The 23,150-nt window shown below is 42.7% G+C and overlaps 1 long non-coding RNA gene across 1 annotated transcript; it reads right to left on the reverse strand.

Annotated features, from left to right (window-relative positions):
• Positions 1–9,071: 9,071 nt before the first annotated feature.
• On the reverse strand, positions 9,072–13,044 carry LOC141411601 (uncharacterized). The gene is made up of 3 exons (XR_012436441.1): positions 12,977–13,044; positions 11,565–11,667; positions 9,072–10,639 (listed from the first exon to the last, which is right to left on the reverse strand). It is a non-coding gene; the product is annotated as an uncharacterized lncRNA (long non-coding RNA).
• Positions 13,045–23,150: the final 10,106 nt, after the last annotated feature.

Genomic DNA, 23,150 nt, shown 5'->3' on the forward strand with positions numbered 1-23,150 from the left:
TGGAATTTGGAAAGGTGAAGCAACTTCCCTGAAGTAATTCAGTGAGAAGCCAAGACTGAACCCTGTCAGTAGTATACCCAACCGCCCTACTGCTGTAGATGGCAGTAAAACATCTTCCCAACCACCTCTCCACTCTTCCTTTAGCTGCCTTACCGGAAGTATCAGGAGTGGATAAGACCTTACCAGTGAAAGTCATCAGTCAATGTCCACACGGAAATTTCACTGGCACAGAACAGTGTGTCTAGGCTGTAGGACCCCAGCATGCTGTGCCTCCTCGGCACCAAAAAATGAAAGGGACATTATCATATACACTCCTAAAGGACAGAGCAGCACCTCCAGTTTAATATCTACAGGGGTCTGCACAATGGCTGCAAAAGCCCTCAGATGGCTTAACAGGCCTTGCCTTGTCCCTTGGTCACTCACCAGAAATGGTACCAGAGCAAGATACTGTGATCCTAGATCAAGAGATCCTTTGTCGTTACCCAACTGGAAAACAGGAAGTTGGAACTATGCAAAGAACATGGTTGTTTACTTCATTATGTGACATTGGCAGAGGTGGAGTCTATGCCGGTTTTCAGCTTGGCAAACAGTTAAAGCTTTTCACAAAACCAGCCCCACATGCTGGCCCCCGCCCTGACTAGGGATAGGAGGTATGCTCCCATCCACACACCCAGCACAAAGAAGGGCTCCCCTCTTCCCCATCTCCTGATGGTGTATTGTCTACTCTGTCTCTAAGGGAGGTGCTGACTGAGGACACAGACTTTGGAGACAAACAGCCTAGGTTCCATCCCCAGTTGTGCTGCTTCCTGGGTGTGTGACCTTGCACAATCTCTCTGTACTCTATGAAATGAAGAAGGGAAGAGAGTACTCTGTCCTAAGGTCACTATGAGGGGTAGGTGTGATACTATAGCCGAAATTCTTAGGAAGGCATTAACATAAGTCGAGGCTCAATAAGCAATAGTTATTTCTAATATAATTGCTAATATTATGCTACTGATGAGCTCTGAGCAAAGCAGCCTCCTTTTCAGACCTTTTGAAGATCATTCAGCTATCAAAAGGACAAGAGAGATGGGAGGGCCAAGACCTCAGCATAGCTCTGGAGGTGAAAGCAAGACAGCTCACCAGTAGCAATGTTAGCAATGATATTAGAAATAGCTACTTCTTATTGATCCTCTACTGAAGTTCAGCCTCTGCACATTTCACTACCTTAAAAAATATGCATGTGTGTGTGTGTGTGTGTGCATGTGTGTGTGTGATGTACATACAGACAGTTATTGAATGGTGGTGGTTTGGGTTGATTTTTCAGCTTTACAATGATGCAAAAATGATACATACTCAGTAGAAACAACATATCATAGCCAAGTATAGTGATGCCTATCTGTAATCCTAGCTACTCAAGAGGTGGAGATAAGAGGATCAAGGTCTGAGATGACCAGGCAAAATCATAAGACCCTATCTGAAAACAAACTAAATGCAAAAGGGCTGAGGTCAAGGCTGAAGTGGTGGCCCTGAGTTCAACACCCAGTACTGCCAAAAAAAAAAGAGAGAGAGAAGAAGGAAGGAAGGAAGGAAGGAAGAAAGAAAGAAAGAAGGAAAGAAAGAAAGAGAAACCATACATCAAAGTTTGACTTTGATCTTTTCCCAAGTTAGCATAGTTGACATCATACCCTCTTCCCATTTCACATACTGGGCTGCAGCAGTGAGCCACAGCTCCCAGTCACCAACATGATCACCAGGGTAACAACCAACACTTGACAGTGGACTGTGTAGTGGAGCTAGCATGCTGGATAGGTTAGCTGTATTAAATGTATTTCTGACTTATGATGTTTTCAATTTACAATGAATTTAGTGGGATGTAACCCCATCAAGAGCCAAGGAGCATATGTACACTTAGTTTTTCTTGATGACATGTTGGTGTCACTCCGAACACAAATATTATTATTTGGTGGACACAGAGCAAGGCTTTCAGGGACTCTTGAGATCTGCAATACTCTTGACCTTCAGTATCACTTGGGAGTGCTAAACCCCAAACTGCTATCATGTTAGATGTTCTCTGTGTTGTGTGTGATCGGTTGCTCCAAATCTTTGCCTAGTGCCTTATTTCATGCGAGTGTTTAGGGCATGTGTGAAAATGGCTTTGTATCACTTATACACGTGGGCTCTTAGACCTTTCATTCATTCTAGGCTTATACCTACTACATCCTGAGTGCTGGTCTCTAAGGGCTCAGCTTGGCACTGTGCTGTGGGTATCTTTGAGATGGGACTGTTCAGAGGACCCCTGGCTAGAGATCTCACAAGTAATGCCATCGAAGGTGAGTAAGAAGACGCTCACATCTTCCACATTCTAAAGAATGCGATGCTGGAGCAGAGGCAACTGCTGGGGGCCACTGTGGGGAACATCCTGACAAAGGTGGGGAGCCCAGACTCCACAGGAAGATCTTGACAGACTGAGAAATCAGAGACATCACTGTTGATGTCACAAATTATAGGCAGGTATGAAGCAATGAACAGGGAGAGAGATACAGACGGAGAGATACAAAGGAGTGAATGGACAATGACAGGCTCAGGAAGGCTGTGACAACCTGCAGTGAGTATTACCCGAGCAGCAACACTGTGTTCCACCTGGGAGGCTCTCAACAGTGAAGTGGATACTTCCTTGGATCCTATTCTATTCTGCCACTTACCAAAGCCTTGCTCTGATGAATTGTCTAAATGGTCATCCCCATGACAACGAACTGATTCGCAGAATGCTAGAATCAGGAGGCAAACAACCATGCCAAAAAGCAGGCCTGGAATTTGCTCCTGATGGAAGAGATGAGAACACTCCAGCCAGAGAACAATAGTGAGAGGCGAGGTGCAGTCCTGCAGAACAGCTCAGTTTCCCGGCCAGCCCCTTTCAGGGATGACCTGTGGCCATATTCCTTTACACACCAAGTGGGGCTGATCATATTTCACAACCAGCCGTGGGAGCCGGCTCATACATTTGATTCTGACTGGATATTTCGTCTTCGCTACAAACACCAGGAAGACTGTGCTGCTGTGTCTCAATAGAGTTGACCACTCATAAAATTCCCAATGTTTCACCATCTTCTCAGACTCCAAGGAAGATTATACACAGGGAATCTACCTCATTTCCTTTTATTTTAGTTTTGATAGTTATCCTTCTGTTTTGGAAAGTTTGTGTTGTTTTGTGTTTTAAGTGACTTTTTGATTGGAACACTAGATCCACTCTGTAAGACTCTGTCTCAATTTTTCTCCTTTTCTCTGAAAAACTACTCACTTTGTTGCTCCAGAGACAAGATAAAATTCATAGCTCTCACATGGTTAGGTTTTTTTTTTCTCTCTCTCTCTTTCTCTCTGTGGGTAAAATTGCATGGGGTTTAAAATTTTTTAAACATTCAGAAAAAACTCATTTCCTAAACTCAATATTTTATCTTCTTTCATCTTCTGTTTACTTAGGCTAGACCCTCAAGGTCAAGTTAAAATTAAAATCACACTAAACTACTCTGGCTTGTTTTCCCAGTCCTAGAAACCTTTTCTTAGCCAATTCTTTGTCAGGATGTGATTGATAAAATACCTTAAAGAGATCATTTTTCCATTCGTTCAGTACATTTTTTAAAGGGCCTACTATGTGAGGCCGTGCACCAGGGCCAAATGCACAGATGAATGAGATGCCATTTTTCCTTTTCAGGAATTATGAAGCTCAGAAAGGAGACTGACCAAGAAAACAGTCAGGACACTTTGGGCAAATGCTGTATAAGACATATGCCAGGGAGCAGAAGTGGGTGGAGGAAGAGGAAAAGAAGGAAAGGGAAAGGAAGCAACCATAGTATTCCCCCAAGAGATGGCGTTGAATACTGGCCCAATGGACAAATGGGGGGGTACTTGATCTTACTTAGCCCAAAAGCTGAGAATAAATAACAAATGGTGTGTAGATAAGTTTTAGTACCCAGAGAAGTGCCCACGTAGTTCTGTGATGTTTACTGAATCAAGGGCTATGAGTAGAAAGTGTATTAAGAAGGATTAAGATACAATTATGCGCCCCATAACAACATTTTAGTCAACGAAAATGTAGTGGTTCCCTTACAATTATACAGCTTGGTGACATCAAAGCCATCTTAGTTTGTTAAAGTACAACTTTGTGACATTCACATAAAGATGAAATTCACTAACAGCACAGTTCTGAGAACAAATTCCTCTTGGTAAGAAATGTATGATTGTATACAAAGACATAGAAAGAAGACAGAGTATGGGGTGTTTGAATCTTCAGACAGAAGTGAAGAGAAACTGGGAGCACCATCCACAAGGTGTGGTTAACCTTCCCCAAAGATGACTGGGAGCAGTGCCATAATGTCAGAAGGAGCAGGTTGTAGTTACAAGCCAGGGACAAAAGCCAAACTGCCCTGAGGTAGGCTTGTTATCTAGGCCCCAGAAAAACAATCATGGGGCTGCCTAAGTTTTGAGAGTGTGCTTGTATTTGACCTGCTATAATCCTGGCAGGGCAAGTGGAGGGGCCCCAAAGAGAAACTTCCATGGTTTTTTGGCCTGACAGATGGTGATGCCCTGGGGCGGCTGGCTGTGGACATGAGGCCAAATTGTGCAGAGGCAGTGGGACAGAGATGATACAGTATGACAGCTGAGTCCAGCACAGAGGTCTCCCATGCACCCAGGTCTGGGGCCACAGACAGGAATTTTTAGTGACTGTCACATACCTCATAACACAATAGAAAAGGGAAGGCAGCATCTCCATGTCACATGAAGGAGAGAACCATTCAGGGCAAGGTCAGTGAAGATGAGACCCACTTGAGGATGGGAGCCACTCAGGTTCACATGTGTGAAGGTGTGATTTCAATAGTCATCCATTGTGTTTTCCCAGGGACAACTGCTGCCCCTACTCCACAGTTCACTTGCCATTAGAACTAGATGGTGCTTCTGAGACTTACAGCCCCAGAAAGGGGCTGGAGAAAAGTCACCATTGCTCTATTGTAAATTCAAACTGTACTCTCTTCTACAGGCAATAAGCTATAAGAAAGACTGGTAAGAGAAAGAATTTCATTAGGATTCCCAATGATTTCTTTTTTTGAATGTATAAAAACCAGTTGATCATACATAGCAAGGCATAAGAGAAGGTTGAGTGTGATAGGAGGGTAGCTCACATTCCACAGGAAGAAGAGGGGCCGAGATGGGACTTCAGCTTCCCTCCCTCCAGAACCCCCTCTCATTCCACTCCAGCCCTGTGGACTCAGAACCAACCATGTGCAAGAGAAGTGTTGGATAAGAACTGCCAACCAGCAACTTGGCATAACAGTGAACTTGGACTGGCCAACATGTCCTGGAAGATGAGCCTGAGGATGGTTTCACAGTGCCCTATGTAGAAGGAACCACTGGGAATTCCCAGCCTCCATAGCTAGAGCAGAATGGAAGAGTTGGGGGCCCCAAGGGAACCTGTCACAGGGAAGGCAGGGTACAGATAATACATGAAGTGAAGGAAAGATAGATGGCTTTGGAGCAGAAAGACAGGAACCCAAGTCCAAAGGGAAAGATGGATCAGAAAAAAAAATATATAGCAGCAAGGTATCAAGGACAAAAGGGTTGTTAGGGGTCACCCCCAATGATTGCATTCAATTTGCTCATTGCTGAGAATATTTGCTGATGCAAACAGCCCTGTGGCAGGTCTCCTGGGGAGGGATGGAGTGGTGAAAAGGCCTCTAACAAAAAAAGCTTCTAGTCACTTGGATGCTACTTTTTCTCTTTATGAAGATAAAATTATACATAGAGCATAAATTATTATTGCACTGGACCCCTTTGCTATATAATGTAATGTTCAAATCCAAAAAGTAGTGCTGCATGGAAAGTACCCAATGTTGAATAAAGTCCTTGTTCTTTTTCTTCTTTTTTAAAACATATGCTATTGTGCTACAACCGCTAACCCCTCATCAGTTGTGATCACTGGGGCATTTGCCTATAAACAAACACTAAGCTGTATTTGCATTCACAAGAATTCCCCAAGGACACAATAATGCTCTCCAAATCCCTAGTCAAATTTCATTTAAGTGGAATGAGGCAGGTGAAGCCATCTATGCTGTGTTTGCCATATCCAATCAATGTTCTTGCCAGAAAGCAAAGATTTTGTGTGTTTGTGATTTCATCCTGCCACTCCCTGCATTTCCATGTTTGCAAAGAAGAGCTCCACAGACCAGACTCCATTTGGTTTAGTTATTGGGCGGAGTGGGAAGGATTTACACTAATCCACTTCAAGGTTGGTTAGTTACTGAAAGTCATTTGTTAAAATAAAATCCAGAAGAATCACAACATACTAGGAAGAGGCTTATTTTGTATTGCTGAAATGAGACAACCAGTGGCTATCTGGAAATTCCCCTTTGCCTTAGTACTTGTGCAAATACATCCTTAAAAATGAAACTTCTTTACCCCCTAATATCCTCAAATGAACATGCATGTTACCCTACAACCCAACCCATGAGTTGTCAGTCACAATCTACTGGCTGAAGATGGTTGTTAGGAGATGAACTCTGAAGCCAGGCTGCCTTGCTCTCCTACCAGCTCTGGGAGCTTGCGTAGAGATGGGAGGCTAATCGCAGTCCCAATCTCCCAGGGTTGCTATGGGGATTAGAAAATGTAACATTCTTAGCACAGTACCTGGTTAGAAGTTTGCCACTCTCACACCCTTAGGGTTTTGGGGGATTCTCACTGGGAAGACACAGAAGAAAACTCTTTCAATCCCTGGCTCAGGTGAATCCTAGTCCTCGCCACCACCCACCACCCTCACTTCTGATACTTGGCTCTCAGCTCTCTTCTTGCTCCAATGTCAACTCTTCAAGCCCCTATGGGTCATGAAGAGGTAGATGTTGGAAACTGGACTGAGTAGCAACTGACCCCATAGAGCAGAAGTGGAAAATTGCACTTCTAAAATAAATAATGCCAATGAAGTAAGGATACATTTGCAAGCTCAAATTCAGCTCCTTAAGAAAGGTCACATTTATTTCTTTTCATTAAATCAACTCTGAGCAATGGTTTTATTTTTTATTTATATTTTTATTATTGTTGTAGTGAGGGTACATTGTGACATTTACAAAAGTTCTTACAGCATATCCTAGTTGAATTCACCCCATTCATCATTCTCTCTTTTCCCTCTTCCCCCATTCCTGGAATAGTTTCAACAACTCTCATTTTTCCATTTACATTCATGTGTACATAATATTTCTACCATATTCACTTAGTACCTACTGGGGCCTTCTGACTACCAGGGTCATGCAAAGAGCTGACAGGGTCTCCTGAAGTCCTAGTGCCTGGTGTTTCCCAAGCTGAGCTTGGGGTAGAGGAATCTAGTTGTTGCAGGGCCCAAGAAACCCATTCCCTGGGCTTCATCTCCCTGGCAACTCAATGCAACTATTTCTGTTTTGTTGCTTACCTGGTGCCTGGCAGAGAAGGGCTGAGAGTGATATGATTCAGTGGATCCTCCAATCCCTACGGACCCCCAGGCTATACTGTCCCTTCTCCCTCTCAGTTCCCATTTGACACCTCCAAGGCTCTTATTGCTCTTTCCTCCACAGGGAGTTCGCAGTCCAAAAGACTTGTCTAGTTTCTTGGAAAGACAAAAGTGGGATAAAAGGAATAAAGTATAACCGTGTCACACCCAATTGAATTTTTCTACCACAGCACAAAGCACAAAATAATATCTTTATACATTGCCCTGACATACCTGCTTTGTGTGTTGGCTTGCTAATCTTTCTTTAAAAATACTAAATGTGGCAACATAATTCTAGTGAACTGAGGGCCCTGGTTAGCTCTTAATTGTGCTTCAAAGTGCTTTGTTTCCACTGTACAGGTGAGGACGTGAACTATATATCATGTGACTGGAAGAAAAGGCTGATCTTTAATTAAAGAATGAGACAAAGTACCTGCGCTCAATCTGGGTCCAGAAGTGTATGTGTCTGTTTGACCATGAAGATGCATCTCCCCAAAAGATGGGCTTTCAGTAGAGGTGGTTTCCACTGCCCTCCCCCAGCTTGTCCTCCTGGCAGATTACCAAGAATCAGGTCCCTTAGGGTTATTGCATAGAAATAATGGGGCCATGGTATTGGTACCCAGAATCAGAGGGACTCTTACTTTCTGCCCCCATACTATGACATACATGTACATATGCCCATAATTGGTAACGGGATGGCCAGGGAAGAGAAGAGGATGACTAGAATCATGGCTCTAGTTCACAGACTTAATAATCTTCATACCATATTCATGTGTATCTCTTTGATCCTCATGCTGAGTCTGGGAAATAGATCTGAGTTTCCTTTGAGATGAGGAATCCACAACAGCCTAGGTCATTTACTTGCCCAAGGTTATTCAGGAAGAATGTGAGGGAACCACACAGGAACATAAAAGTCTGGACTCCTGAGTGCAGAGACCTCTTTACACTAACAATGATATTCTGCACATGAAACTTATAACAGTTGAAAAGGAACTTTTATACCTATGGCACCACTTAATCCCATCCCAAGATATAGGAGGAAAGTACTATCACTTCATGGGTAACAAAAGGTCAATGCACTGGTTTGACCCATTGGGTTTTAGTTATTTTTGCCTAATAAATAAAAGAAGAATCTCTTATCTCTAAATCCTTTGCTCTTTCTCTCATCTCCTAGATAACATTCCTTGAGGCTTGTGCTCCATCTCGCTGTCATCCCACATCATGCCCTAGAATCAGGGCAACCATTAGCATCAAATATGAACCCACCATGTGCCAGCTCTGTGCTCACATTGAGAACACAAAGCTCAATGAGAGATGGTCTCCTCTGGGATCATTACTGAGGGGAGGGCAGACCCATGAACACACAACACACTAAAAGCAACTCGTGCTATAATACAGGCATGCATGGGTGCTCTAGAAACTCAATATGGGAGACTCATTCACCTCCTGAGGTGGAGGTGGTGAAGATCCAATAAGGCTTCCATGAGCAACACATGGTGTCACACATTTACCCAAGCATGCTTGGGTAAATCAGCTTACGAGCTACGTAAAAGCTCAAGGACAAAAAAAGTTTTATCTCCAGCACTTTATTAAGCATAATGAAAATTACAAATGTAGAGAAGTCAAAAGAGTGTGATTAGCTATACCACTGAGTTTTTCTATTCTTGACAGCTTCATTGAATTGCCCTGAGTCATATTGACAACACTTGGTGTTTCTGGGAATCATAACAGGTGAAAATCCTCAGCAACCAAGTTGTTTATCTAAGTTCATCCCAGAATTTGTGCCATGGTTGCCATTATATCCTGTGCAAGGAAAATAAAAAGGCCAAATTTAGTAGCAGATGACAAGTATCAGGTCAGGAGTTTCCGAGAAGCTTGTGAAATCCTCTCTTCTGTTTACTTGAAATCTAAATTTCCTCCTGAAGCCATCCTCCTCAGGGGGCTGAGGTGTGTGCTCCTCCTGGAGCTGCTGTTTCCTGTAGCTTTAGGATGAGGAGAGCAGATATTCCTGTCCTTGGGATGCCCTTGGGGGTGCTGGGAGGCTCAAGGGCTGTCTAAATGACTGGCATCATCACTTCCCTGAACTGAGTTCCCAAAACAACACAGTGATGAAAGAAGAAAAAAACAAAACAGCAGCACAGACACCACATGTTGACATGGCACTTAGCTGTGGGAATTCTTAAGCAGGTGGCTTTCCATGTAAGGACCAGACCACAGACCAGCCCCTTTCTAAGGCATTAGTGACAGTGACTATGACAGTGACCTAAGGAGAATAACTGGATTCTCTCCAGCTCAGGAGGAAAGACCAGAAAGCTGCCTCTAGTTTGTGACTTCAAAACATGTCCAGATATCAGTACTTCAAACAGCTGGGCCAATAATTTTCTTGACACCCATCTATTAATAAGGTTCCCCCCATCACCATAAGAGACGTGGCTCATAGATATTCTTCTGTTTCATTCCCTACCCTCCAGAAGGGATCACTGCCTTGTTCTCACCATTTTACTGGCCTCCCAAGGGCAATGCCCACACAGACCAGTAATCTAATTTCCATCTGGTCAACTTCCAGGAGCTATTTTGGGCACAGCCTGAATATTTTGGTCTCTACTTTTCCTGCCAATGCAGACTCAGCCTCTCTCTCTCGGGACTCTTTCCTCTAAGGAAACATTTGAAAAATACAGACTTCCTCTAGAACAGAGGCTGGTGCCCATCTCAGCTCAGACTACCGCCAGAAAGTGCCAAGACCCACCCTCCATGCCAGGGTAAGGACAGGAAAGGCAGGAGGCTCCCCATCCTCAGCTCTCATGGCTCTGATCCCTCTCTCCTTGCCCCACCCCTCCCATTAGCTCAATCCTGCAATGTGCCTAAACGCACCACAGTGTCTGATCCTTTGTTCCCATTTTTCTCTGCCTGAAATGCACCTGTATTTGTCTTGCCCTTATCATCCACATGGCCTAGGTACTCCTCCCTGGTGTTCTTTTACACTCTTTCCCCATCAAGGCATCCATCCCACCCAATAGACTCAGTCTGTTTATCTCCAGCTGCCTCCTGCTAGGCTCACATCTCCCTGAGGTTAACCCCTGCACTTTGTCAGTCTCTGCTGCTTAAGTTCCAGACACGTAACAGATGTCCTATATTCTTCTGCAAAGGAAAGTTCTGGAAGAGCAAGACAAAAGAAGGGAAAGAAGATTTGAAGAAGAGATAAGAAACACAAAAACATTTGATTAGTGGAAAGTGAGAGGACACCTCCAAACCCTGCCACAACTATCACACTTGACTTTGTATGTGAACTAACTTGGAGCTAAGATGAACCAATCAGAAACAATGACATATCTCTAACCTCTGCTGTCTAGAGAGTTTCCAAATCCAGTGACTTCCTGAGCCAAGTAGGTAACATCAGTGTGAGTAAGTGAGCCAGAAATTACAGGGCAGGGAGGGATGGAACCATGGAAACACTGTGTAGCCAGCATCATCACAGCAAAACATTCAAATTCAAATTCAAATTCAAACACAGGCAAAGCCAGCTTAAGGCTTTCGGTCAGGCTCAGGGAACTAGATCTGAAGTATGGTGTTTTGTGTTGTAAAAAAGGAGCTCTAGCCAAGGATAGGACCTGATCCCCTCTACATTTTTCTGTATTTTACATGTTTAAATGAAGTGCACTTGAAGAAGTTACTTATGACATTATCCTAACTACATTGAACTACCCATTAACATGGTCTTTCTATGGAAGAATTCTTGCAATTTCTAACTCTAAGACTCTGAAGACAGTGCCCTTGGGATCTGAGGTATGAAACCTTACTGGAGAGGCCAGGAGAAAACTCTTGGCATAGCTAGCTTGTTATCTCTCCTTGTCTCATTGTTATATTTATCTCTGTAGTTCCCATCACACCCAACACCCCAGCCATACCAAACTATCTACAGATGATGCATTGTTCCCCCTATTTGTCCACTGTGTACCATGCTCTGCCCTCTGCCTCACCTTCACCTGGCTCCTCCTTGTCATCCTTTTGGCCTCTGCTTTCTATCTCTCCCAACTAGGTTCATTGACTCGCCAAATGCTACAGAGCATCATGTACTTACCTGTGGGTAAGGACGACCTGCATTGGCTTATAGCTGCCATCTCCACCAGAGTGAGAGGAATAGGATAGAATCTGATTCATCACAACTGTATCTCCACTACCTGCTGGTATCGCACATGCAGTGGTCAACACGGAATGAACAAACAGATGGATCAGTGAGATAAATGAATGAATGGATAAAGCAATCTTTTCAGATAAGTTACTGGCCAGATGTGCTCATATGAGTCACATGATACAGTCTCCCCAAGGACAAAGGTAAATCTTGAATCTGAAACTCCCCAGGTCCGTATTTCTATGCACATTTAATCTCACCATAACCTCCACAAGGCAAATGTTACCATATATCTTTCACTAAATAAATAAAGAAATAAACTACGTTCAAAGATAACTGAGTAAATTTCTTAGCACCACATAGCTAGTAAGTGGCTGAGCCTCAAATTCCAACCCAGGTCCCTGTGCCTTTCCACCACACCAGGCCGGTCAGAAGTTGGGCGCTCACTCATGCCTGACATTATGTATGATCTTGACCTGAGCATTCCAGGCTCACAGGGAATGAACCTGCTCTCAGGAGAAATGGATGCCTGCAGCAAATTCCAGGTCACACCTGTTAGGATTAGGAAGTTGATAGAAGCTTCATTTCCCTAGACTAGGGTCTCCTTGAACACTAGTAACCCCTTTGTTGCTGTTCCAGACATGCCTCATCCATCACCCATTCTTATTAGCACATTCTTAAAAGCATTAAAGGACAACCTTAAGCCACATGTTAAATTATTAGGTCAGTTTTGCTAAATATAAATAGAAAAGAGAGAAGGGGAGGAGAGAAAGGGAAGAGAGAAAGAAAGGCAGATTTACGCACAACAGGTTCTTAAAATATACTATCTGGTAGAAGTGTAATAATGACGCACATCGCTAGAGTGCGATGGAAAAAGCTGGCATTTATGCACCTTATAAAATTATTGATTAAACACATCCTTAAAAATCACATAGTATTAAGTGACAAGCAGTTTAACTGTAATAGTATGAGTCAACCACTATCTGTCCAGCTGTATTTCAACATTGAAATCGAAGATGACTCAGGCTAGCCATATCATATCCAAACTGATCTCAAATCAAATCTTCAAGTAGGAAAAGAGGGGAGAATCACTAAATGACTGCCAGTCTTTATGAGATGCTGTCTCAGGGTCCATAAAGTCCTCAGAAACTTCACGGAGAGAACCCGGCCCGCTCACACTGGCTGATGAAGTCTTTGAACTGGTGCCAACAAGGCTACCAGAGAAAGAAACCAGACCTTTTCAAAACTCAGCATCTCTGCACAGTACTCCAGAAAAATGGACAAGGGCTTCCCACTGAATTCACAAGTGTGAATTTAGCCATACTTAGGAAAACAGTATGGGGCAAGGCTATGTCACTTACCAGTTTATCCAGTCCATTCTGAAGGAGAAGCAGTTTTCTGCTATCCGCTACCAGGAAGCAGCCTCATAAATAAACAAGTGGCATAGATGCCAAATTCAGTGGTGTTTTTCAGAGGCAATGTCAACACACAGAGAAAAGAGGGATCATTTCTACCAACTGGTATATAAGCTCCTGATAAAGAACCTATTGCTCAAAACAAAAGCAAGTCTTTTGATAAGAGAAATAGTCATATCTGAGAGCAAGCCACAATCCCAAGAAGAAAATGACTTTAAATGAAAGTTTACTCCATTTTAATTTTACTTTTTCAAAGTCCCCAAATGCTTTCTATCACTGTTTTCTTCTCCTTATTTTTTTTTTTACTCATGCATGGGCTGAGTCTCCCTTTGGAAGTTTAGCAGACACAAAATTTCTGCCTGCTCTGCAGCTACTAAAGAAATTACACCATGCAGTCACAATAGGCCATGCATTGTGTGTTTTCATCTGTATGTTACACCTTTATTGTTGTCTAATTAGATATTCTGTTCTGGGGTTTGAGAGTTTGTTTTGTTTTGTTTTTCAATCTTTTTTCTCTTTGCTTTTCACTTCTGGAAGTTTCTATTGAAATGTCATCAAACTCAACACTTCTTTTTTTTTTTTTGCATTATTCTTTATTTATTTTTTTTTCTTTTATTATTCATATGTGCATACAAGGCTTGGTTCATTTCTCCCCCCTGCCCCCACCCCCTCCCTTACCACCCACTCCGCCCCCTCCCTCTCCCCCCCACCCCCTCAGTACCCAGCAGAAACTATTTTGCCCTTATTTCTAATTTTGTTGTAGACAGAATATAAGCAATAATAGGAAGGAACAAACTCAATACTTCTTTTTGAGCCACTTCCAGTCTACTAAGGAGCCCATCACATTTTCCAATTCTGTTACAGTGGTTTTTATCTCTAGCATTTCTTCTTGATTCTTTCTTAGAATTCCCATCTCTCAGCTTATATTTCCCATCTGTTCGTGCATACTGTCTACTTTGTCCATTAGAGTTCTTAATATATTAATCATAGTTGTTTTAAATTCCCTGTCTGATAATTACAATCCTCCTACCATACCTGAGTCTGGTTATGCTGCTTTCTTTCTCTCTTCAAATTGTGTTGTTGTTGTTTTGAATTTTAGTATGCCTTGTAATAATTTTTTTTAACTTAATATTTTCCATAGCTGGACATAATATACTGGGCAAAAGGAACTGCTGTAAATAGGCATTCAGTAATGGGGGTGAAGAGAGGAAGCCTTCTCTGTTCCTGTGATTAGGTTGTACTCTTTCACTGAGGCTGGACTCCTGAGCTTGTACAAGTGCTTCTCACCTCCCGCCCTCTTAGGCAGCACAGTATGGCTGGAGAAGCTGGAGCTCGATATATTCCTCCCTTGCCCCAGGTTAGTTAGGCTCTCATGATGTAGAAATAGTTCAGGCCTCAGGAAAGCAGTTTCTCCTGAGAGCAGACCTGATAAGAAAGAGCAGAATGTTCTGGCTATTTTAGAAGGGTTCCTTTCCTACTTCTCCTGCTGGAAGCATGAGGAGATTTTTCTTCAGTGTTCACTATGAGAACCTGGCTAAGCCCCGGGATTAAAATTCACAAAAGTGTCCTTCTTCCATGGGCTCACTCTAGAGTTTTTCTCTCTCAGAATTGTCCACCCTGAGCCTCCAGTAATTTGCTGGCACTCCTCAGAATAGTTTCCCATGGAGGTTCCTTCTCTTGGGCTTCTGCTCCAATAAATAGTGGCTTTCTCTATCTGCCTCTCTTTCTCTCCAATTTTAGGGATTGTGGACTGTGGTTTGCCCTGTGATTTCTCTTCTCTGCTGAATGTAAAAAGAGTTATTGATTTTTTTCATTTGTTTACCTTTTTACTTGTTGTTGGAATGGAATAGAGACTTCCAAGCTCTTTACCTGTCTGACACAAACCAGAAATCCTGATTCCATCTCTATGAAATGTCCACAACAGGTAAATCCATACAGAAAGTAGATTCGTGGTTGCTTAGGGCTGGAGGAATGGGGCCCAGAGGTGAACACTAAAAAGTATGGGTTTTATTTTTTGGTGGCAAAAAATATTCAAATTATGATGATGGTTGTACAACTCTGGGAGTATACTACAAATCACAGAATTGTACACTTTAAATGGGGTAAATTGCATGGTATGATGATAATAAAGCTAAGGAAGGAAAGGAAGAAAATAAAGAGGGGAGAGAGAAACAGAGAAAGGAAGGAAAGAAGGAAGGAAGGAAGGAAAGAAGGAAGGAAGGAAGGTGCCTCCATGACACAGGCCATGGAAAGTTCACCAGAAATATCTTTAATCCCATTTCCAGTAGAAGCGTTAAGAGGTTTTGCCAAGAAAGTGTTTGGGTTTTTAAGTTTCTATCCCAAGTGGGAATCCATTTTCAACATGCTTCCTGCTCAGGAAGTTTCTGTCTGCCCTGAGAGCCCCAAAGACCCTCTTCTGGTCAGGCAGGATCCCTCTGCATCAGGCAGTGAGTGCAACATGGAAGACAGAGACAGAGACAGCTAGAAACCAGGCAGATATGGAAAGAAAGTCTTGAGGTCATACGCAAATTAAGAAAGAGCAGTTTGCAGAATGTTTTCTAAGGTGGCCAAACACCACAGAAACTGTTTGACCAGAATTGCATTTAAAGTAAAATCTAAGCATTTGCTGGTGTCAAGTGTAGAAGTGTCTGAACATAAAATAAGCAGCCAACCCCAGAGCTGAACAGAAGGGAAAACAAGAGTGTGAAGCATGAAAAGAGGCTTAACCAAGCCTGGGAGAGGGGGCTTATGTCAATTTCTTTATGACCACAGACAGGAAGCTATTTTTATTTTGTGGTACTGGGGTTTGAACTCAGGGCCTCCTTCTTGCTAGGCAGGTGCTCTATGACTTGAACCACTCCACCAGCCCACTATTTTTGTCAATATTTATGGGTTTTTGTGTGTTTATGTTGAAGACAATGGGTAGAATTCCTGAATGTGAGTTTATTCTCAATAAGCCATTTTATTGGCCTCATAGGGTCCTATGTTAAAGATCTCCTGCAGACCTAATCACATATAAATAGGGCTGACCCCAACCTCACAGGACAGTTAGGGCTTCCTGCGTGAGCTGTAGGATCCTTTAAAGGAAGACATACTGATCCTTCAGTGCTAGCATGGATTCCATGTGTTATACCACTGCTTAAAAACATACTATCACCAGTCAGGTGCCAGTGGTTCACCCCTGTAATCCTAGCTACTCAGGAGGCAGAGATCAGGAGATCAGGAGGATTGTGGTTCAAAGTCAGTCCAGGCAAATAGTTCATGAGACCCTAGCTCGAAAAAACCCATCACAAAAAAGGGCTGGTGGAGTGGCTCAAGATGTAGGCCCTCCCTGAGTTCAAACCCCAGTACTGCAGAACAAACAAACAAAAACATACCAACACAAATGTAGGTATAAACTCTTCACGCAAACCCTGATATAATTTGAAAAACACAAACTCACAAATGGGAACAAAACTTCAAAAGTCAATGAAATTCAAATGAACCACATTAACAGCTCCAATCATGTTATTTTGTAGAAACTGATTCGCAGCAGGCATTCAATGCTTGGCTTGGTGACGACGATGCTGGCATTTTCAAGTGTGACTTGCCTACGCTACCCAGCACCATGGAGTGACTCAACTCTCCCACCCCTTTCCACAGTTTAATTTGGTATGACACCTCCATTCATGCCAAATTTCAGGGTGTCATTTGCCTATCACTGCAGTGAAGGTGACCCTAACTGTGGGTGCTGAAATGATGCCTGCGTACTAGTCATGACCTGATCATCTGGTTGCTCTAACTACTAAATTTATGATTTTAAGTTATATTTGTATTATAAAGGCTAGACTACTGTACAGTTAGAAAATTTGCACAGAAACTTGTGCATTCAAGTTTGGAAAGCATTCCATTAAAGCAGCCACCTCCCTTGACATCATTCTCTTATCTGTCCAAATAACCTTGTTCTGCATCCAAGGACAAACAAACCCGCTGGTCACCAGAAACCTTGAAGACAGCTGCTCCTTGACAGTCAGTATTTACAACACAGAGGTAGATACCTTCCCAGTATGCATGCTACAGCAGATAGTAACAAAGGGCAAAAGACAACTACTTCCCTTCTCAGCAAACCCTCTCCAGGGCAGCTGCTCTCCCCAGCTTAAAGTCTCCTCCTCTGACCCTGCTCTGGCCAGCCACACTTGTCTGTGTCCCCAGAAGCCCAAGATACCAGTTACCAAAGAAGTTAAATCAGTGGATTATTTTACAATGGACTTATCTTGCCTTAATTTGTTTTTCCATATTTTAATTGTGGCAAATTATGCATGTCATAAAATTGACCATCTTAATTATTTTTAAGTGTACAGTAGACATTAAATATATTCACATTGCTGTGCAACCAATCTCCAGAACTTTTTCATCTTGTAAAACCTGAACTCTATATCCATTAGACACTATCAAATTCCTAGTCTTCCCCTAGTCTTTGGCAATGACCTTTCTATGTTCTATTTCTGAATTTGAGTACTAGAAGGACCCTGTCAGCATAAGTGCACTCATACAGTATTTGTTGTTTTGTGACTGGCTTATTTCACTCAGCATAACATCTTCCCAATTCATCCATATTGTAACATGTATCAGAATTTCCTTCCTTTTGAAGGCTGAAAAATATTTCATTATATGTATACATATAATGTATGTATACATTACATGTATGTATATGTTTGCTTATCAATTTATCTATTGATGAACACGGGTTGCTTGCACCTTTTGGTTATTATAAATAACCAAATAAATAAAGCTGCTATGAACACAGGTATATTTTATATACCTATATTAAATAGAGGTATATTAAATATGGGTATATTCTACTGGTAGAATTTTCTAGATTTTCCAATCTCCGCTTAAGCATGGAAGAACTAGCCATTAGGATTTGGTGCTTTTTTCCCAGTATATAATTTCATATATGTTAGCTGCATGGCAGACAGTCTATACTGGGCTGGATTATAGAACATTCTATAGGAACATGTAAACCTGAGCATAAACAGTGGAAGGAACTCAGTGGGTCCTCCAGGCTGCACCTCAGTGTGTGAAGTGGGAACACTGCTGTGCCTCAGATGGACCCTGCCCTGGAACAGCTGGAAACCCTCTTCCTGCCTCACCAATACCCCCCACCCCCCGCCCCCAAGTATCTCACACATGCTCAGGCAGAGGCTAGTGCTCTCATGACTGATAAAGGCACCCCAAAGGCAGTTGGAATTGTAGGTGGAGGCTGTCATTTCATTGTGAAGTCTCTTCTCTGTAAGTGACATGTTGAAAGGGCCCTGCCTTTTGTGGAGGATTGCTCACAGTGCTGCCACCTAACATCTGATCAAAAAAATGTACACACTCACATACACACACACACACATACAACTCTAGCAGGTAGGGACAGCAAGCTGCCTTATGAAAACCATCCTTTCAGTCCTGGGGCTATGTTGCTGTTCTTAACATGGCTGTACTTCCTCTTGGTCAGAAAATAAGCCCTCTGGGGCAAGTTTATTCCTTCCAAGTGAGCAACTCTCTCCCATAGCACAGAAGAACATGGGTTTTCCTAACACAGAACCTCAGAGGCCCCCTCTCTGTGGGTCCTCAGCCACCCAAGGAGACCCTGGCCTTCCCAAGGTCTCCCCTCAATGCAGTGCTGGGACCAGAGGGTGAAGAATTCATAAGAGGCTGAAGGACAAAGATAGGTGAATCAGCAACCCATGTAAACATGTCAGTACCCATCTGCCCGGAGGAGGAGGTCGGGGTAGAGGAACGAGCCTGGAGCTGAGAGCCCTGGGAGAGGTCCTGGACTTGGGGTGGGCTGCTTCCTTTTTTCACCTACATATGAAGCTAATGCGAAGGTAAAGCATGAATTGTGAAATATTTTATAAATGGCAAAATGCTTCACAAGTGGAATGAATCATGGTTCAATTTGGGTAAAAAGATTTTTTTTTTTTTTTTTGGCACTACTAGGGTTTGAACTCAGGACCTTCCACTTGCTAGGCAGGTACTCTACCATTTGAGCCACACCCCTAGTCCTCTTTGTGTTGGTTATTTTTCAAATTGGGTCTCCTGTTTTTGCCAGGATTGCTCTGGGTCACACTCCTTCTATTTACACCTCCTGCCTAGCTGGGATGACTGGCACATACCACTACGCCCAGCTTTCATTGTTTGACCAGAGGTCTTGTGAACTTTTTGCCCAGGTTGGCCTCAAACAGTAATCCTCTTGATCTTTATCTCCCAAATAGCTGGAATTACAGTTGTGAGCCAATGCATCTGGTGGGAAAAAAATTTTAATAAAAATAATCCCTTGCTTTGAAACATTTTGTTCACAATTTTAATGCCTGCCAGGTAGCACTTGTTCTTAAGAATGAGCAAATGATTAAACCTAACCACCATCCACATTCTGCCTTGTCTGGATCATGGCTACGATCAAAGGTCTGCTTTAAGATCAAAAAGCTCTGAAATGCAGAAATCAAGCCTGCATCTGCCACACCTGGTGCTCTAAGAGGAGGCCAGTTCCACAAAACAGCAAAAACTGTCTCCTCTGTGCTCCCCAGTGAGTTCTGCTTTCATTTCAATTTATTCCTAGGAAGCAGTGTGCACTCAGAACATCAGTGAGCAAAGTCAGGAGAGATAGGGCAACCATGGCCTGAGTGTCACATGGCGGGGACAGACACGGGCTCTTGGCCTCCCATACACTTCCCAAAATGCCCGATAAAAATTTCAGCAGCTGCAAATCTCTCCTTTAGAAGGAATTACAAGTGCCTGCCTTTCCTGTTCTATCATGAACCTCGAATGGGAAAATTTCTGCTAAAAATAAGTTTATTTAAGATCTTTGACTGTATTTCCCAATTTCTCCCTCCCAGCTTGAGAGAATTCCAAACGATCCCCATTTCCATCCATGGCCTCTACATCAATCAGAAAAATGAAAACCTTAGTGTTCTCTTTCAACTGTTCATTCATTTCTCATCTGCTAAGCCATGCCTTCCCCTACTCTCCAGATTGTAAAACCCAGTATTCACCTAACTAATCCCCCAAGTAAGGTGTTAGCCAGGGAAGGAATCAATGAGGATACCAGCAAAAACACTCACGTGTACACAGGTAAAAACAGGTGAGGTGTCTTTGGCTTTATTGCATCTACAAGGAGAATCAATGAGACCCTTCCCCCTCCCACCCAACAAAATCCTTCCCAATTATTTCTGGAACCGCCACAGAAGTCTCACAAATTTTAAAGGTGTACTCACTCCAAGGGTGCTGCAAGGTGGGGGGCCTATAATCTTGGCTACTTGAGAGCAGAGATAGGAGGATTGCAGTTCAAGGTCAACCCAGGCAAAAAAGACTTTCTCAAAGACTTTTCCAAAGAACAAGCCAGGTGTGGTGGCTCACAACTGTAATCCCAGTTACAAAGTAGGAGAATTTCGATCTGAGGCTGTCAAACTGAAAAATACCTAAAGCAGAAGGGGTTGGGGATGTGGCTTAGGAGGGACAGCACTTAACCTAGCACGTGGCTGGTCCTGAGTTCAAACACCAGTACTGCAAAAAAAAAAAAAAGCAGGGGGTGGGGCTTGGGGCAGGGTGGATGCTACTGCTTGCTGGCTATCCTGTGCTTCTACCTGACCATTGTTTCAGGCTACTGACCCTGGATTGCTCTATACCTCTGACCTCTGTCACACCCCAACTTCAAAGTTCTGGAGCTGCCCAATCCCACAGGTCCTCTGGACCCTCAGTATGCAAAGCCAGGCTGAGATGTCTGATCTGCAGGCCCTGATCTGCCTCAAGTTCTTGTCACACAGCTCTTCCACTTCTGCCTCAAGCCTTCAGAGGACTCAAAAACCAGTCCTCTCAAACGTTGAAGCTGAATCTAACAGAGAGGAAACAATCAGAAAAACCCAAGTTGAGGATTTGTACAACTGGCCTGCATTCTTCAAAACCACTTTTTTGTGTGGGTGGGAGGGTATTGTGGTTTGAACTTAGGGTCTTGTGTTTGCTCTACCACTTGAGCAAAGTGGTAGGCAGTTGCTCTACCACTTCAACCATTTCTAATAGGATCTCAAGTTTATGCCCAGGTGTAAATAGGAGAATCCTTCTTTCTATTTATGCTGCCCTAATAGCTAGGATGACAGGTGCACACTACTGTACCCAGCTTTTAATGGTTGAGATGGTGTCTTCTGAACTTTTTGCTAGGGCTGGCCTTGAGCCATGATCCTCATGATCTCTACCTCCCAAATAGCTAGGATTACAGGCATGAGTCACACTGCCTGGCCTCAAAATCTTAATGTCAGGAAAAACAACAAAGATCTAAGGAGACTGAAGAGAAGTAGCAACTAAATGCAATGAATGGGCCTGCATTAGATCCTGACTTTTTTTTAATGTCCATAAAAGACCCTAATGGGAACAATGAGGAAATTTGAATATTAGTAGTATATTAAATAACATTATTGTAAAAATTGTCAATTTTTTTAGTGTAAAAGTTATAATGTAGTTACATGGAAGAGTGCCCCTTTTCCCAGTATTTCAATGATGAAATACTTAGGTGAGAGGCATATAGTGAATTCAGGTGAAAGGTATATGTGTACTATGGTAGCTTTTTGAAGATTTCAAATTTTTCACACTACAAAGTTGAGGATAAAGACATTGCTGTAATTCTCACCATCCATATTTCTCTCATCTCTCACCAAGATCCCCTTGCACTAAACTTCCTCCACCACCCTTTAGGAAAAACAAACAAACAAAACACTCATGCAAAAGAATTCTTGAAAGTCATGCCTGCAATCCTAGCACTCAGGAGGTATAGGCAGGAGAATCATGAGTTCAAGACCAGCCTGGATGACCTAGTAACACTCCGTCTCAAAAAAAATTATGAAACAGATGTAAGTGGGGGGTGAGTTAGCTAGTCAATAACCCATTTATTCTCTGGACAAACATACTCTGAATTGTAGTTCACATATAACTGAGACCCCACTGCGTATTATACTGTGAATAGTGGAATTCTTTCATTGTACAATATACATTATATAGTACATTTTGTAGTATAGATACAATTCATCCCTTAAACAATGTATGATTAAGTGCATGTCCATTAGTTGTCACAGGATGAGAAAAAATAATACCAGTACAAATTCAAGAGTCAGAAGCCATAAAAACAACCTGAAACCCCCCAAAAATTCCCTCTAAAGATGATTAGCCTGTCTGAACCTTCTGCAGGATTCACAATAGCCAACTCTATTCTTATAGCTCTAAGCGGACCTGATATTCAAACAAGGCAGTATTAAATACTGATAGAGGCATGAAAAAGCTGCGTCCTGAGAGAGTGGAGATGATACACTTTGACGGCGAACAAGGTAAAGGCATTGAGGACCAAGCAGGTGCATGAACCCTCCTGTGAGTTGATATGATGACTCCCAGCAGCAGAATCAGGCACTGGAGTCCAGGAGGATTGAGAAGAAAGGGAGAATGGGGGGAATCCCTCTTAATTTAGTCTAAAAAATACTTTTCAATAATGGTACCTATGATCCTGGCTCTGCCAATTCAGGAATCTTCCTGGGAGTTCTAGAAAACTCTAGAACTTAAAAGAATCACATGCACAGGTATTATATTTGTCTTTGAGGTCTGAAGGGCATGGCTTATGTGGTAGAGCGCCTGCCTTGCAAACCCTGAGTTCAAACCCTTTACAGCCAAAAAAACAAAACTGTATTTTTGTTTGGGCCCATTCCTTTGGTCTCTCTATTATAGTAAAAATCCCACATGGGCTAAAATCAGTTTTTGCTTGCCTTTAATTCTGGTAGCCCCCACCAAATACCTACAATAGGAGGCTAGAGAATGTTTGATGACTGATTGGTCATGGTCTTTGACACTGAAAAGTCGTTAAATGTGGGAGTGGTTTCAAATGAGATTTGATTAAGTCTTAGGCCAAACAATCCTAGTTAGACTGTATTTGTTTAATTTTAAATTCACTTTCCATACCCCCCTCCAAGGGACGTCATAGCCTCTTACAGAATGTGCTTCTAAAAGACAGGAGTGTGTCCACATGAGAAAGCGTACTGAGTGAGCCATGGTAAGCACCATATCAAGGAGTGTCCAGTGGCATTCCCCAAAACAAGTCTTGTTTTTCATCCTAATT

The sequence above is a fragment of the Castor canadensis genome, chromosome 10, assembly GCF_047511655.1.
Source record: "Castor canadensis chromosome 10, mCasCan1.hap1v2, whole genome shotgun sequence".
NCBI classification, from domain to species: domain Eukaryota; kingdom Metazoa; phylum Chordata; class Mammalia; order Rodentia; family Castoridae; genus Castor; species Castor canadensis.